The following is a 19,003-nucleotide window of genomic DNA, read 5'->3' as shown; positions in this document are numbered from 1 at the left end:
CTCTTCCTTCCTAGTGTCTAAGATTATGAAATCAGCAGGGATGTAAAGGCCTTCAACCTTTACTAACACGTCCTCTACTATTCCATAAGCTTATCTCAATGACTTGTCTGCCAATTGTAATGAGAACAAGGTAGGTTGTACCTCAATGATCCCCAGCTTCTCCATTACAGAGAGTGGCATAAGATTTATCCCTGACCCCAGATCACATAGAGCTTTTTCAAAGGTCATGGTGCCTATGGTACAAGGTATTAAGAACATGCCAGGATCTTGTCTCTTTTGAGGTAAAATTTGCTGAATCCAGGTATCTAGTTCATTAATGAGCAAGAAAGGTTCACTTTCCCAAGTCTCATTACCAAACAACTTGGCATTCAGCTTCATGATAGCTCCTAAATATTGAGTAACTTGCTCTGCAGTCACATCTTCATCCTCCTCAGAGGAAGAATAGTCTTCAGAGCTTATGAACGGCAGAAGGAGATTTAATGGAATCTTTATGGTCTCTGTATGAGCCTCAGATTCCTTTGGATCCTTAATAGGAAACTCCCTCTTGCTTGAGAGACGTCCCAGGAGGTCTTCCTCACTAGAATTTTCGTCCTTCTCCTCCCTTGTGCATTCGGCCATATTGATCACATCAATGGCCTTGCACTCTCCTTTTGGATTCTCTTCTGTATTGCTTGGGAGAATACTGGGAGGAGTTTCAATGACTTTCTTACTCAGCTGGCCCACTTGTGCCTCCAGATTTCTGATGGAGGATCTTGTTTCACTCATGAAACTGAAAGTGGCTTTTGATAGATCAGAGACTAGATTGGATAAATTAGAAGTGCTCTGTTCAGAATTCTCTGTCTGTTGCTGAGAAGATGATGGAAAAGGCTTGCTATTGCTCAGCCTATTGCGTCCACCATTGTTAAAGCCTTGTTGAGGCTTTTGTTGATCCTTCCATGAGAAATTTGGGTGATTTCTCCATGATGAATTATAGGTGTTTCTATAAGGTTCACCCATGTAATTTACCTCTGCTATTGCAGGATTTTCAGGATCATAAGCTTCTTCAGAAGCTGCCTCTTTAGTACTGTTGGATGCATTTTGCCATCCATTCAGACTTTGAGAGATCATGTTGACTTGCTGAGTCAACACTTTGTTCTGAGCCAATATGGCATTCAGAGCATCAATTTTAAGAACTCCCTTCCTCTGAGGCGTCCCATTATTCACGGAATTCCTCTCATAAGTGTACATGAATTGGTTATTTGCAACCATGTCAATGAGTTCTTGAGCTTCTGCAGGTGTTTTCTTTAGGTGGATGGATCCACCTACAGAATGGTCCAATGACATTTTTGAAAACTCAAATAGACCATAATAGAATATATCTAATATGGTCCATTCTGAAAACATGTCAGATGGACACCTTTTGGTCAACTGCTTGTATCTTTCCCAAGCTTCATAGAGGGATTCACCATCTTTTTGTTTGAAGGTCTGAACATCCACTCTAAGCTTGCTCAGCTTTTGAGGAGGAAAGAATTTATCCAAGAAGGCCGTGACCAGCTTCTCCCAGGAGTCCAGGCTATCCTTAGGTTATGAATCCAACCATATTCTAGCTCTGTCTCTTACAGCAAAAGGGAAAAGCATGAGTCTGTAGACTTCAGGATCAACTCCATTCGTCTTAACAGTCTCACAAATCTGTAAAAACTCAGTTAAAAACTAGTAAGGATCTTCAGATGGAAGTCCATAAAACTTGCAGTTCTGTTGCATTAAAGCAACTAGTTGAGGCTTAAGCTCAAAATTATTGGCTCCAATGGCAGGAATGGAGATACTTCTTCCATCAAATTTGGACGTGGGTTTGGTAAAGTCATCAAGAATCCTTCTTGCATTATCATTATTGGGTTCGGCTGCCATCTCCTTCTCTTGTTCGAAAATTTCTGAAAGGTTACTTCTGGATTTTTGTAATTTAGCTTCTCTTAGTTTCCTCTTCAAAGTCCTTTCAGGTTCAGGATCAGCTTCAACAAGAGTGCTTTTGTCCTTGTTCCTGCTCATATGAAAGAGAAGAAAACAAGAAAAGAAAAAGGAATCCTCTATGTCACAGTATAGAGATTCCTTTATGTTAGTAGAAAAAGAAAGGGGAGAAGAGTGAAGAAGAGTGGGTTCGGATATTTAGATGAAGAGAGGTGAAGAGAAGTGTTAGTAATTAAATAATTAAATAGAATAAGAGAGAAGAGATAGAAAATTCGAAAATAATTTTAAAAAGGGGGTAGTAATTTTCAAAAATTAGAGATAAGATAAGATTAAAATTAAAATTTAAAACAAAAAAAGAATTTTTGAAAAAGAGATGAGATGTTTTCGAAAATTAGAGAGGAAAAAGTAGTTAGGTGGTTTTGAAAAAGATAAGAAACAAACAAAAAGTCAAATAATTAGTTGAAAAAGATATTAAAATCAAATTTGAAAAGATTAGAAGATAAGAAGTTAGATAAGATATTTTTAAATCAAAATTTGAAAAAAGATAAAATTTTGAAAAAGATATGATAAAAAGATAAGATAAAAAGATAAGATAGAAAAAAAATATGATTGAAAAAGATTTTAATTTTAAAATTAAAATTTAATTACTTCACTAACAAGAAACTACAAGATAAGATTCTAGAATTTAAAGATTGAACCTTTCTTAACAAGAAAGTAACAAACTTCAAATTTTTGAACCAATCACATTAATTGTTCGTGAATTTTCAAAAATTTGATATAAAGATAAGAAAATGATTTTGAAAATATTTTGAAAAAGATTTTTTTTTTAATTTTCGAAAAAAAAAGGAAAAAAACTTGGAAAAGATATGATTTTTGAAAAAGATTTTGAAAAGATAAGATTTTTAAAAATTGAAAATTTGACTTGACTTGTAAGAAACAACTAATTTTGAAAATTTTTGACTAAGTCAACTCAAATTTTCAAAATTTTGAGAGAAAAAAGGAAAAGATTTTTTATTTTTTTTATTTTTAAATTTTTAATGATGAGAGAGAAAAACAACAAAAATACTCAATGCATGAAATTTTTAGATCAAAATAATGAATGCATGCAAGAATGCTATGAATGTCAAGATGAACACCAAGAACACTTTGAAGATCATGATGAACATCAAGAACATAATTTTGAAAAATTTTTGATGCAAGGAAAATATGCAAGATAAATCTGTAATGCATGGACTCTAATAAACAAAAAATGCATATGAAAAATAACAAACAACACAAAACAAGAAAACATCAAGATCAAACAAGAAGACTTACCAAGAACAACTTGAAGATCATGAAGAACACTTTGAATGCATGGAATTTTCGAAAATATGCTAGAAAAAATTTTTTAAGCATGCAATTGACACCAAACTTAAAAATTGACCCAAGACTCAAACAAGAAACACAAAATATTTTTGGTTTTTATGATTTTCTAATTTTTTTGTATTTTTATTAATTCTTTTTCGAAAATATTCTTTAGACAAATGAAAATAAGAGAAAAATTTTGAAAACTTTTTGAAAAGAAAATTACCTAATCTGAGCAACAGGATGAACCGTTAGTTGTCCAAACTCGAACAATCCCCGGCAACGGCGCCAAAAACTTGGTGGACGAAAATGTGATCCTCAAAATTAGTCTCTTTGTACTTGTATGAAATTTAAATATTGGCTCTATCAAAAATACCCCAAAGAGATCATGGTATCATGATTTGGGATCTTAATAATCCCTGGTAATGGCACGTGCGATCACAACTCCGTTCAACTTAACCAGCAAGTGTACTGGGTCATCCAAGTAATACCTTACGTGAGTAAGGGTCGATCCCACAGAGATTGTTGGTATGAAGCAAGCTATGGTCACCTTGTAAATCTCAGTTAGGCAGATTAAATGGTTTATGATAAGTTCGAAAATAAATAATAAATAGAAAATAAAATAGTAAATAGTTACTTATATAATTCCATGGTGGGAATTTCAGGTAGGCATATGGAGATGCTGTGCTCCTCTCGAATCTCTACTTTCTTATTACATTCATCCAATCCTTCTTACTCCTTTCCATGGCAAGCTGTATGTAGGGCATCACCGTTGTCAATGGCTACATCCCATCCTCTCAGTGAAAATGGTCCTATGCTCTGTCACAGCACGGCTAATCATCTGTCGGTTCTCAATCAGGTTGGAATAGAATCCCTTGATTCTTTTGCGTCTGTCACTAACGCGCAGCCTTCAGGAGTTTGAAGCTCGTCACAGTCATTCAATACCAGAATCCTACTCGGAATACCACAGACAAGGTTAGACTTTCTGGATTCCCGGAATCCTACTCGGAATACCACAGACAAGGTTAGACTTTCCGGATTCCCATGAATGCTGCCATCTATCTAGCTTATACCACGAAGATTCTGTTGGGGAATCTAAGAGATATGCGCCCGGCCTAAAGTAGAACGGAAGTGGTTGTCAGTCACGCGCGTTCATAGGTGAGAATGATGATGAGTGTCACGGATTATCACATTCATCAAGTTGAAGTGCAACGTATATCTTGGAATAAGAATAAAAGAGAATTGAATAGAAAATAATAGTAATTGTATTGAAACTTGAGGTACAGCGGAGCTCCACACCCTTAATCTATGGTGTGTAGAAACTCCACCGTTGAAAGTACATAAGTGAAAGGTTCAGCCATGGCCGAATGGCCAGCCCCCATGATCTGAGAACTAATCGTCCCAAGATGTCTAATACACTAGTAAAAAGTTCTATTTATAATAAACTAGCTACTAGGGTTTACATGAGTAAGTAATTGATGCATAAATCCACTTCCGGGGCCCACTTGGTGTATGCTTGGGCTGAGCTTGATCTTTCTACGAGCTGAGGCTTTTCTTGGAGTTGAACGCCGAGTTATAGCGTGTTTCTGGCGTTCAACTCCGGGTTGTGACGTGTTTCTGGCGTTTGACTCCAGACAGCAGCATGTACTTGGCGTTGAGCTCCACTTTACATCGTCAATTCCCGAATAAAGTATGGACTATTATATATTGCTGGAAAGCTCTGGATGTCTACTTTCCAACGCCGTTGAGAGCGCGCCATTTGGAGTTCTGTAGCTCCAGAAAATTTATTTTGAGTGCAAGAAGGTCAGATTCCAACAGCATCAGCAGTCCTTTTGTCAGCCTTTTTCAGAGTTTTGCTCAAGTCCCTCAATTTCAGCCAGAAATTACCTGAAGTCACAGAAAAACACACAAACTCATAGTAAAGTCCAGAAATGTGAATTTTACATAAAAACTAATGAAAAAATCCCTAAAAGTAGCTTGAACTTACTAAAAACTACCTAAAAACAATGCCAAAAAGCGTATAAATTATCCGCTCATCAACAGTACACCTCAAATGGCTCATTCGGCTCAGGTAACACTAATACAGGTGCAGTGGTCAATTTTTTCTTCAATGTCTGAAAGCTCTCCTCGCACTCAGGAGTCCAAACAAATGGAGTGTCTTTGCGGGTTAACTTTGTCATTGGCAAAGCTATATGTGAAAAGCCCTTGATAAACCTTTGGTAATAGCCAGCTAAGCCCAGAAAACTCCTTATCTCTGTTACGGTTGTTGGTTGCTTCCAATCCATCACAGCCTCCACCTTAGTTGGATCTATGGCTATTCCCTTCTTACTCACCACGTGACCCAAAAACTTCACCTCACTCTTCCAAAACTCACACTTAGAGAGTTTTGCATAGAGTTTCTTCTCCTTTAGAATCTGCAACACGGTCCTCAAGTGTTCTGCATGCTCTTCTTCAGTCTTGGAATAAATCAGTATGTCGTCGATGAAGACAACAACGAATTTATCCAAAAACGGACGGAAAACTCTATTCATGTAATCCATGAATACCGCAGGAGCGTTCGTCAACCCAAAGGACATTACAGTGTACTCGTAATGACCATAACGAGTCCTGAAAGCGGTCTTAGGGATATCCTCACCCCTCACCCTTATCTGGTGATAGCCGGATCACAAATCGATCTTGGAGAAAACCCAAGCTCCTTGCAACTGATCCATGAGATCATCAACTCTCGGCAATGGGTACTTATTCTTTATTGTAACCTTGTTCAACTGCCTGTAATCCACACAGAGCCGCATACTCCCATCTTTCTTCTTTACCAGTAGCACTGGAGCACCCCATGGAGAGACACTTGGTCGGATAAAATTTTTACCCAACAAATCCTCTAACTGAGACTTTAGCTCGTTCATCTCTAACGGTGACATCCTATAAGGAGCGCTAGAGATTGGTCCCGCCCCGGGCACCAACTCAATAGCAAACTCAACCTCTCGGTTAGGTGGAAACTCATCAACATCATCGGGAAACACTTCCGGAAACTCACACACAACCGGAATCTGCTCCAACCTTTGATCATCCCCCGAAACACCCACGGTTAACAACAGGATACCCTGACATTCGATTCCAGAACAGTTCACCATCATCGAATTCAAGTAATAATTATTTACCACGACCGGTCCTTCTGTATCTTCCGGCATAAAGTACACCGACTTTGTAGAACAATCAAGCAGGACATGGTTCTTAGATAACCAGTCCAATCCCAAGATAAGATCAAGACCGATCATCGGCAAGCAGACTAAATTATGAACAAAATCACGCTGCTTGAACCTAAAGGAAACTTCCGGGCATCCTAGCCTAGTTACCGTGGCTTCATGGTTAGCATTGTACACTCTTAGATCATAACCTAAGGTTACGATCTTCAATCCTAACTCATGGACTTTCTCAAGTGCAATGAATGAATGCGATGCTCTCGAATCAAATAAAGCATTTAAAGTTTGACCAGCCATTTCACAGTTACCTCGAATGAGTGTCTCGGATCCCACGACACCTATAGCTGAGGTGGTGAACATCCGACCAGTCTGTTGTGCTTTCTCAGCACCTTATTTCTGCTTCTCTGGACAGTTTGGGACCTTATGTCCCGCCTTACTATAGTAATAGCACAGACCCCATCCGGCCATACACGGGGCTCCCGGATGGTGACTTCCACACCTAGCACAAGCTTGCTCATTCTGTGGTTGCTTCCTAAACCTTTTCCCTTGGGAGTTGTTGTTGTTGGGCCTCCTGAAAGAACTTCTCCACTTGAAAGGCGGACCTCTAGGTGCAAAGCTCTTCCCTCGGTTCTGTGGGAATGGTCCCTTGTGACTTCCTCTCTCAGCGGCTGCCTTCTTCACATACTCCTCAGCAACCCTACACTTGTTTACCATCACAGAGAAAGTTTGGACCTCTATTGGTCCCTGAGCTCTATTTCTATTGTTGCCATGATTGTTTATCCGTTGTCCAAGAGCTTCAGCAGTGGCTTGCATCGCAGCAGCCATGTTTTCCAACATAGTCATAAGGTTCACCAGGTCATTAGGGTTAACCTCCGATGCACGAGCATTAGTACGACCTCTACCACGGCCTCTACCACGGCCTCTACCGTGTCCACGAGGTGCCATCTGGTTCCTATACACACCAAACAATCGATATTAAGTTTATCAGTCTCAATATCGGAAGTTTAGTGCTTCAAGTCCCAAATGCATGCTCATGAACGTTTATGCCAATTATATTAAGTAGATATACTAATAGCACATAACACACATACAGATAATGCACAGAAGCATAGTCAGTCCATCCCTCAGGCTCTAAAGGAACGAATTGCTCTGATACCATAATGTAACACCCTACCATACAGAGTCTTATGCTTAAGTCATAATTTAGAGATGGCAAGGTATTACGACCTCTAAAATAAAAAATTTAGTACATATAGTTGTATGAATGATTGATTATAACTAGGAGCCTTTATAGAAAAAAGGGGTAAACAAAAATAGCAACTTGAAAGCGCAACACTCTAATCGATAACATAACGAACAAGGATAAACCAACGCGCGATAATATATATACAAGGGAGTGTCAAAGACAGGAATATCAAGACTCAAAATCCGGCTGCGAAGATAACCGGTTCGAGCATAGCAATATATACATATGATAAAATAAGAAAAACCCCAAGGAAACCCAAAGGGACACAAATACAGAAACCTATTCTCCAAAATCTCCCATAAGAGGAGTCATCACAGTGTGTATTATTTAATGGAGATAAAAGTATCTAAGCAAAACATATAAACCAAAACATAGTCCCGAGAACAAAGGATCTTTGCAAATCTAGCAGTCTCCAGCAGGCCTCAGCGAGAAACCTCACGTTCTGCATCTGAAAACCACAAAATCCGCATGGGTGAGAACCAGAGGTCCCCAGCATGGTAACAGCTTCCACATATATAATACATAATAATAGAGGAAAGCCGAAGGCAATCCTAGAACTTCCTCCAAATAATTCAAAGCTTATAAACAAGCTAAACCATATGTGGCGACTGACTAAAGATTCTTCAGTCTAACTAATACTTCCCTTTCCAACTCCTTCACACCTCCCAACCACCAGCAGGAGTATAATGTAGCAAACACAGTTATAGCAAACAAGAAATATACAAATAGGAACAAATAAGGCATTTAGACAATTAGCAAGTAATACGCAGTCAAATAGGCAATCTCAAACAATTCGTATAGTATGCATATGATGAATGCCTGTCCTTAGTGGCTGATGATATCATCTGTCGGTTATAGAGCCAACCCGACAAGTCCTGGCAGCTAACCATTGGACTGTCCCTCTGTCGTGTCTCCCCAACTCGAGTTATACTCAATATAAACTTGATCATAATCATGATCCATATCCATCACCTTCACTGGTGAATATTTATGGGGGTGAGCTCATCCGGGGCTTTCACAGTGCCCGGCCACCCTGACGACATAGGGTCAAAAGAGCTTCAAGTCTCAACCTGGAGCACGTGGTGGCGAGCCACTGCTTTCTCCCAGGGAAACTCTCATCTCCGATAATGGAAGTGCAACATTCACAATTCATTCAACATCATATATATGCATTTATTCTTAGCCATAATCATGGCTCTGCCGTAACACGGCAATAATCCAGCCATCCGGCTCACGGTTAAATCCATAACCAGCCACCCGGCTCACGGTTAAATCTATAACCAGCCGTTTCATTATCAATCACAGCCTTTCGGCCCATGGCATAACAAGCACTTCCACCACCATCCTCCGCCTCTCACATAATCATGCTTGATCCTCATTGATCATTCATTTTTCCTTGCTTCACTCGCAAGTTACCACATTCACTAGCTCCTTTTCTAATAGTTAGGCATATCATAATGATTTAAGACATAAGTGGTGAGATCGGAGGCTTAGAAGTATGAGATTTGGCTTTTAAAACTCCAAAATTAACTTTGGGATGAAAACAAGGCCACGCGTACGCGCACAACTCATCGACGCGTATGCGTCATGCACGCTAACGCGTGGATTGAAAAATAGCCAAACGACACGCACGCGTCAACCACGCGTACGCGTGGGTACTCTCGTGCCCCAGGCACAAAACTGGCACAGTTCTGGCATAACTCTCTGGAAAATGGCTGGGCATTGGGTGCAGCACATCGGCGCGCCCCCGCACATCACGCGCACGTGTGGATGGCACTTTCGAGAAGAACGGCGCGTACGCGCCAAGTGCGCCTACGCGCGGGGGGTCATTCAGCTAAAAATTTTCTAAGTTAAAACTGCAGAATTCACAGATTCAACCCCCAATCTTCCGACGGACATAACTTCCTCATTTTAAATCGTTTCTCACCCGTTCTTCAAACGGCATGGACATCCCGGATCCAATTTCATTTCTAAACAGATTTGGCACAAAACAGAGATCCGTAGTCCAAGTTATGTCTCGTCAAAGTATGCCCAAAAACCATGTTTTTCATACAAAACCACAAAGTGCCATTTTCAAAACAAGCCATTTTCAACTCTTTTCAAAATCAATCAAAACATGCCAATTTCATCCCTTTTCTTTGAAATCAATCAAAATATATCAAATTCAACATCAAGCCTCCTCAACTCACATATTGACACATTATCTTAATTTACCAGAATCATTATCCCATCATTCCAACCCACTTCACCCAAGTGGTTCAAACCCAAACACATTGACATATCATATACTCTTCCTCATGCCAATTTTCAACAACACCAATTCTAATAAATCATTATTGTACACAATCAATATCATACTCACCATCAACATGGTTCAACCCACAATTCAACCATAACCAATCATCAAGCATATATCACAACATGCATATTTCTCATACATCATACCACCAAGGCATCAATAATCACCATCACATATATGACCACATCATATATCTCAATCATTCAACAATATCAACCATTCAATGCCTATCTTAGAGCCTCTAGCCTAAGTATTTCCTACCACATTACATATTAGATACGGGAAACCGAAACCATACCTTAGCCGAATTCCCAAGCTCAACCGGAGCACTTCCAAACCACTTTTTCTCAAGCTTTCAAGGCCTTAATACCTCCAAGAACAGATTTTTCACCACCAAACCCTTTCCAAGCTTTCCAAAATCACCAATCAAGCTCCAATATTCATACATACACAACCTAAACCACAATCATCATACCCATACACAACATCTCAATACCCAAATATCATAGAACAACAAATTACACTAGGGTTGAGAATCTTACCACACCCAAGGTCCAAGGAGACAAGATTAACCTTTTCCTTCAAGAGAGTTGGGTCCTATAACATCAAAGAGTCCAAAATCTCAACATTTTTTGCCCATAAAACTCGAAAACAAGGCTGGAATTTCGAAGAGCAAAACCTGGCTTACTTCAAGATTGATTGTATGGGTTTTGTAGAGCTCTCCGCGATGAATGCGTAGCCGCAAACAGAGCGGCAATCGGAGCTCTAGATCAAAAGTTATGGTGGTTTGAAGATCAAGTGAGAGAAAGAACTTGAGAGAGAGTTCTCCCCTCCATGGCCTCCATTTCAGCGTTTTTGAGTGATAAGTGAGGAGAGAGAGTGCTGAAAACTAGGGTTTTGATTTAGTTATGTTGGGCCAAGGGCCCACTTTGGGTCCGGTTGGCCCGGTTTGGGCCGTTCGGTCCAATCTTGGTCCGAATTCTATAAAATTGGTACCGAAATTCTCGTCTCAATCTCCTCTATCACATTTAGCCATAAAAATCACATTTTAGTCTTTCTAGAATAAATTCTCATTTATAGTTTAATTAGTCGTTAATTAACCGGGTTTTACAGCATTAGTTAGCATCAGTTCATTTATGCATCAAGTTAGTATTAGTTCATTTGTGCATCATTGACGTTAGGATTTTTGTTAGTAAAGAATTTTACAAAAATAGTCGCGTTGTAAGTATAGCTTCTAAACTAACAGAAAACCCCTTCGTACAAACGTTTGGTTGTTACAAGTAACAAACCCAATAAATTTATAAACCGAAGTATTCAAATCTCGGGTCGTCTTCTCAAGGAATTGCAGGGAAGTATGATTTATTATTGGTTATGGAAAAAACAGTGTTTGGGTTTGAAAAAGATTTTAAGCAAGAGAAATAGATTGCAAGAATTAATAAATTAATAATTAATAAAACTCTTGGCAAGGTATGAAAACTGGAAGTTCTATCCCAGTTATCCTTATCAATTGTGATGAGAATTTGATTCTTCTCCCACTAAGTTAACCTCTAACTATGAAGGTAAGTCAAGTGGATGGAATAAGTTTGGTTCCTCAGATCCTAGTCTTTCTTTGGGAAAGGCTAGAGTTAGTGGAACTCGAATTAATTCTTGAAGAATTCCAATTTTCGGTCAACAATGAGTTTGATAACTCAAGAGTCACCAATTAATTAACCAAAGCCAAAAGGTAGAAAAATCTAAATTATTTATATCATAAATAAGAGAAACAAATCATAGATCTGAAAATACCTCAAATAATATTTATTAAGAAAATCATAACATGAATGTCATTAAGCCAAATTGGCAACATATATAATTAAAAATAAGAGAAGTCAAAATAAAGGAATATTAAAATAAGTTGAAATAATAATAAATCCTAAATCCTTTAAGAGGAATTCTAATCCTAAATCCTAAGAGAGAGGAGAGAGCCTCTCTCTCTAAAAATTACATCTAAAACTAAAAATTATGAGTTATGAAAGCCTGATTATGAATGGATGCATTCCCCCCACTTTATAGCCTCTAATCTGTGTTCTCTGGGCCGAAAACTGGGTCAGAAACAGCCCAGAAATCGCTGATTGTGAAATATGGTCCGTACAGGTCGCGGCAAAGTGACGCGGAGGCGTCATCCACGTGTTTGCATGGAATGAGATTCGCAGATGCAACGCGTCCGTGTAGAGCGCGCGTTCGTGTCACTTATCTGTACGGCCACTATGGTGAATTATATATCAAATCGAAGCCCCGGACGTTAGCTTTCCAATGCAAATGGAACCGCATCATTTGGACCTCTGTAGCTCAAGTTATGGTCGTTTTAGTGCGAGAGGGTCAGGCTGACAGCTTTTCAGTTCCTTCAACTTCTTGTATTCCTTCCACTTTTGCATGCTTCCTTTCCATCCTCTAAGTCATTCCTGCCCTGTAATTCCTGAAATTACTTAACACACATATCAAGGCATCTAATGGTAATAATAGATGATTAAATAAAAGAAAATAAAAACCAAAGAAGCATGTTTTCAATCATAGAACAAATTCTGGGAAGAAATTGTAAAACATGCAAATCATATGAATAAATGTATGAAAGATTGATAAAATCCACTCAATTAAGCACAAGATAAACCATAAAATAGTGGTTTATCAACCTCCCCACACTTAAACATTAGCATGTCCTCATGCTAAGCTCAAGAGAAGCTATAAAGAAGTGAAGAGGAATGATAGAGAGTATGCAATGCAACCTATCTATGTGAATGCAACTACATACAAAATGTTTCTACCTACTTGGTTAAAAGTGAATAAGTTCTCCAAGACAAACATGAATCAAATTCTACTAATTCAAATTACACAATAAAAGACAAGTAAACTTGTAAGAAGACAGCTCATGAAAGCAGGGAACATAGAATCAAGCATTGAACCCTCATTGGTAGTGTATATCACTCTAGTCTCTCAAGTGTATAGGGTACTTCACTCTAATCTTCTCTAATCATGCTTTCTAAACCTTGTTCTTCAACTAACCAATCAACAAATATTTAGTATACCAATGCAAACATCATGAGGTCTTTTCAAGGTTGTAATGGGGATGAGGTAAAGGTGAGGATGTATATATAAGGCTAAGTGAGCTAACAAAGTGAATCCTTGATTAGTCTAAAATCTCACCTAACATATACATACTTTATATAATTTCAAAGTTCTTTACCTAACTACCCAAATTTTCCCACTTTTGTATTACATGCTCATGTATCAAACTTATTTTTGAATTTGGTCCCATGTGCATTGATTCTTTTTATTTTGCATTCGGGGTAATATATATTTTTTTGTATCCCCTTATTTAATTACTTAATAATAATTTTTTTTTGTGTCAATACACATGGTAATTTAATTATTTTGATTTCATGTGAGCATGCTTCCCAAATTTTCAAATAACTTATTCAATTTAATTTCTCTTTTTTTCCTATCATCCCATGTTCCTATAAAATTCTCCACACTTAAATTATACACAATATCTATCTTAAGCTAACCAAGGATTCAACTTGGGATTTTTAATTTGTTTTTCTGCTTAAGGCTAGTAATGTGGTTATAAAACAAAAGGGGATTAACAAGCTCAAGGTGGCTGACAAGGGTAACATAAAAGGGTAGGCTTTATTTGGGATAAGTGAGTCAATAATCAAACATGGCCTCAATCATATGCAAGCATGTAAATATACTAAACAATGGACATATAGACTGAAACAAAGTAAAGATTGCAATCATAGAGAAGAAAACACACAAGAATAAAATATTATGGTTAAATAATGTAACCATGCAATTAAGCTCAAAATCTCACAGGTTGTGTGTTCTTTGGCTCAAAAACCATGTTCCAAATACAACTTCAAAACAAGTTTAACACAAATTTTCAATTTAAATTAGTGAAATACTATAAAAATTTCTTGAAAAAGAAAATATTACTTCAACCAAGTAGTGACTAAATGCATAAAATCAAACAAACATGCAATCAAATATGCAAATGCAGCAATTAACAAATTAACATTGGTGTTGAAAAAAAGAAGTAACTAACCCACGGAGATCGGTATCGACCTCCCCACACTTAAAGATTGCACCGTCCTCGGTGCATGCTAAGATGTACAGGTGGATGGGTGGCTCCGCAGCTAGTGCTCTTTTTGTTCATTTCCTTGCCAGTGGTATGGGAGTAGCTTTCTCTTTACCTTTCTTGGTGGCCATCCTGAAAGGAAACGAGGAAAGACATTAGCATTCAAGGGTTGTGGCAAGAAAAAGAATAGGAAAGGTGTTAATCAATGCACAGGTATGGATAATGATGTGAACGCATGGTCATGACTACATGTGGCAAATCAACAACGGAAATATAGCAAGTGCATGTGAGAAAAGTTGAATGCAAGGTGTTTATTGGCATGCTGGCAAAGGGCATGAGTAGCATAGGTCAAGCATTCAATATCTAAATTAGATTACCAAGTCTCTCAAATTAATAATATGTTTGTAAAAACAATTATATTTAAATAATAAAATAGAGAAGGGGTTATGTGAAAAGCAGGCATTTAGAGTAGTAGATTTAAAAGAAATCCAAGAATAGTGCAAAAATGCCATATGGGCGTTTTCACAAACACATAGCATGCATGTTAAATAAGGTATGAAAAATATTAATTAGAACATGCAATTAACCCTTATAATAATATATAATTGTTTAAACAAATCCCAAACAATCCATAAGCAACATATAAAAATAATGACCCAAATAAAATTCCAACACCAATGAAGATAATGCAATGAATGAGGGTATGCAAATAAATTGAATGAAATAGAATGGAAGTGAAGAGAGATGAGAAGTGAAATAGATGAAGAAGAAGAAAGTAAGAAAAGGAGGAAGAAAGAAGAAAAGATAGAAGAGATTATGATTAGAGACAAAAAAATAAGATAATTGGCGCTGATCTGGATAAGTTGTGCGGCGCAGGTGACACGGACGCGTGGGGTGACGCGTTCGCGCGGGTGGCGCTATTGTCAAGTGACGCGGCTGCGTGGGGCACGCGGTCGCGTGAGTGAATTTGTGCTACTAGCGCGAGGACAGCCTCGCGGTCGCGCAACTCTCTGTTAGAAATTCATATTGCCAAAATCCTTGGGTGACGCGATCGCGTGAACCTGAATGTGAAAACGGCGCGGACGCATGGGGCACGCGTACGCGTGACAAGGCTTGTGCTTCTAGCATGAGTCCAGCCCAATTCTAGCTCAACTTTCGGCCATACACCCTTTTTACGTCAATTTCAAGGCACGTGTTCACGTGGGTGACGCGGACGCGTGGGAGGCGTTTTTCCGCTGACGCGTCCGCGTCGGTCAAATTGTGCCAAAGGCACACCTCTAGCCACGCTCTCGCGTGACTCTCTGTTCACTTTTCTTTTCTTCCCAACGCACCGATGACGCGGACGCGTCAGCGACATTTTCGCGTCGCATGCGTGCTTTCCCCTTTTTTTTTCTTTTTTTATGCAGTGTGCAGAATGAAAAATGCAATGAATGTTAAGAAAAAATTCCAGGTTCAATCAATATTCAAAAACAAACAAAACATACTAGAATTAAAACTGAAAAAGGACGATCATACCATGGTGGGTTGTCTCCCACCTAGCACTTTTAGTTAAAGTCCTTAAGTTGGACATTTGGTGAGCTCCTTGTCATGGTGGCTTATGCTTAAACTGATCTAGGAATCTCCACCAATGTTTGCAAATTCAATATCCTCCGGGATCCCAAATCTTGTTTCTGCACCCGTCTTCAAGTTGATTATCATGATTCCATCCGGGTGGTTCAGCTTTAGAATTCTCACTGAAGCGTCCAAACAATTTCCTAGACCCATTCAATTGAGCTCTATACCAACCCTTGCAGTTAAACTTAAAGATTCCAACCATAATGAACTTTGCAGGACAATTCTCACCACTGACCATCTTCCTCTTACTCTTAATGCCAAAAAGAGCTCTAAGCTGACCATCCGTCTCTAGTAGCCCATATTCAAGTGGGAAAGTAAAGGATAAGGATAGGAATTTTACCCACTTAAATGTTGTGTTGGACGGTAATGGTCTTGGGAGAGATATTTTTAATGAATTTGCAAGCTCCACTCCCTTGTGCTCTTCTCTGACAACTTTCACCTCTTTGTAAGCTTCTTCAATTTCAACCTCTTCCTCTTGGTAGCTTTCTTCCAATTCAACCTCTTCTTCATTGTTTACCAAGGGCATGGGAGGTTGTGCTTCTTCTTCTTTAAACTCCATCTCTTGATCAACCTCTTCCAAGTCTTCAACCATGACATGCCTTGGAGGTTGTACACCCTCCTCAACAACAAATTCAAACTCCTTAGAAGAGGGTTCTGTGACTTGAGGTTTCCGTGGAGGTTCTGCATCTCCTAAATCTTCAACCACTTCTTCCTCTGCAACTATTATAGCTTCCTCCACTTGTTCCAGTACAAAGTCATGCTCCTTATTGTCCACTGGAGTCTCTAGTGTCTCTTTCATGCTACGTTCTTCATTAGATTGTCCACATGAAGCCATGTGGTTCCTTGAGTGTCCGAATGTCGGGAAGCTAATTGATTTATCGCTTGATTCAATTGATGAAGGGTTGCGTGAAATTGATCCACTATTTTCTTGAGACGATCCGTTGATTCTTGTTTCACTTGGGTATCATAAGTAAGACCATAGTGCTCTTGGATTGATGGATATGGAGATGGTGTATATTGAGGTGGTGGTTCTTGGGAGTAATTAGGGTGGAATTGTGGTGGTTCTATATATGGTTCATTTGGCTCATAAGATGGTTGGTATGGTGGTTGAGGGTTAGGATCATATGAGGGTGTTTGGTGGTAAGGGGCTTGTGAGTATGGTGGTCCAAAGCTATGTTGAGGAGGGGGTTCATAGGCGTATGGTGGTGGTTGTTGATAATCAAAAGAGTGCCCACCATAGCCGTTATCTTGGTATGCATCACATAATGGTTGTTGATAGTCCATTGGAGGTGGTTGTTGCCATGAGGGTTGATCAAATCCTTGTGGCTCCTCCCATCTTTGATACTTCCAACCTTGATGCCTGTTCTCATTGTAATTTGCTCTTCCTGCAACATAATTGTAACCAGAGTCATAGCTAAAGGGGTGAGAGTTCATAGTAGTAAGAGAAAATAAAAACAAAAACTAACAAAAAGAAAATATTTTGAAAAAGATATGATTTTTGAAAAAAATAAGATAAGATTTTGAGAAAAATATGATTTTTGAAAAAAAGATAAGATAAGATTTTTGAAAAAGATATGATTTTTTTATTTTGAAAAAGATTTGAATTTTGAAATTTAAAACTAAGATAAGATAAGATAAAAATTTTAAAATAAAAATTTGAATTTTTTTTTGAAAAATATTTACAACAACCAATAATAAGGCACACGTTTGCAATTCCCCGGCAACGGCGCCATTTTGACGTTAGGATTTTTGCTAGTAAAGAATTTTACAAAAATAGTCGCGTTGTAAGTATAGCTTCTAAACTAACAGAAAACCCCTTCGTACAAACGTTTGGTTGTCACAAGTAACAAACCCAATAAATTTATAAACCGAAGTATTCAAACCTCGGGTCGTCTTCTCAAGGAATTGCAGGGAAGTATGATTTATTATTGGTTATGGAAAAAATAGTGTTTGGGTTTGAAAAAGGTTTTAAGCAAGAGAAATAGATTGCAAGAATTAATAAATTAATAATTAATAAAACTCTTGGCAAGGTATGAAAACTGGAAGTCCTATCCCAGTTATCCTTATCAATTGTGATGAGAATTGGATTCTTCTCCCACTAAGTTAACCTCTAACTATGAAGGTAAGTCAAGTGGATGGAATAAGTTTGGTTCCTCAGATCCTAGTCTTTCCTTGGGAAAGGCTAGAGTTAGTGGAACTCGAATTAATTCTTGAAGAATTTCAATTTTCGGTCAACAATGAGTTTGATAACTCAAGAGTCACCTATTAATTAACCAGAGCCAAAAGGTAGAAAAATCTAAATTATTTATATCATAAATAAGAGAAACAAATCATAGATCTGAAAATACCTCAAATAATATTTATTAAGAAAATCATAACATGAATGTCATTAAGCCAAATTGGCAACATATATAATTAAAAATAAGAGAAGTCAAAATAAAGGAATATTAAACCTGGAGCTCAGAAGAATTATAAGTTGAAATAATAATAAATCCTAAATCCTTTAAGAGGAATTCTAATCCTAAATCCTAAGAGAGAGGAGAGAGCCTCTCTCTCTAAAAACTACATCTAAAACTAAAAATTATGAGTTATGAAAGCCTGATTATGAATGGATGCATTCTCCCACTTTATAGCCTCTAATTTGTGTTCTCTGGGTCGAAAACTGGGTCAGAAACAGTCCAAAAATCGCTGATTGTGAAATCTGGTCCGTACAGGTCGCGGCAAAGTGACGCGGAGGCGTCATCCACGCATTTGCGTGGAATGAGATTCGCAGACGCGACGCGTCCGCGTAGAGCGCGCGTTCGCGTTGCCTATCTATATGACCACTATAGCGAATTATATATCAAATCGAAGCCCCGGACGTTAGCTTTCCAATGCAAATGGAACCGCATCATTTGGACCTCTGTAGCTCAAGTTATGGTCGTTTTAGTGCGAGAGGGTCAGGCTGACAGCTTTTCAGTTCCTTCAACTTCTTGTATTCCTTCCACTTTTGCATGCTTCCTTTCCATCCTCTAAGCCATTCCTGCCTTGTAATTCCTGAAATTACTTAACACACATATCAAGGCATCTAATGGTAATAAGAGAGAATTAAATAAAAGAAAATAAAAGCCAAAAAAGCATGTTTTCAATCATAGAACAAATCTTGGGAAGGAATTGTAAAACATGCAAATCATATGAATAAATGTATGAAAGATTGATAAAATCCACTCAATTAAGCACAAGATAAACCATAAAATAGTGGTTTATCA

The 19,003-nt window shown here is 38.3% G+C and overlaps 1 non-coding gene across 1 annotated transcript; it reads left to right on the top strand.

Moving 5' to 3' along the window:
• Positions 1 to 1,381: 1,381 nt before the first annotated feature.
• Positions 1,382 to 1,485, top strand: LOC130971370 (small nucleolar RNA R71). Its single transcript, XR_009082592.1, has one exon. It is a non-coding gene; the product is annotated as a small nucleolar RNA R71 (small nucleolar RNA).
• Positions 1,486 to 19,003: the final 17,518 nt, after the last annotated feature.

The sequence above is a fragment of the Arachis stenosperma genome, chromosome 3, assembly GCF_014773155.1.
Source record: "Arachis stenosperma cultivar V10309 chromosome 3, arast.V10309.gnm1.PFL2, whole genome shotgun sequence".
Classification (NCBI taxonomy): domain Eukaryota; kingdom Viridiplantae; phylum Streptophyta; class Magnoliopsida; order Fabales; family Fabaceae; genus Arachis; species Arachis stenosperma.
This window is presented reverse-complemented; position numbering and strand designations above follow the sequence as displayed.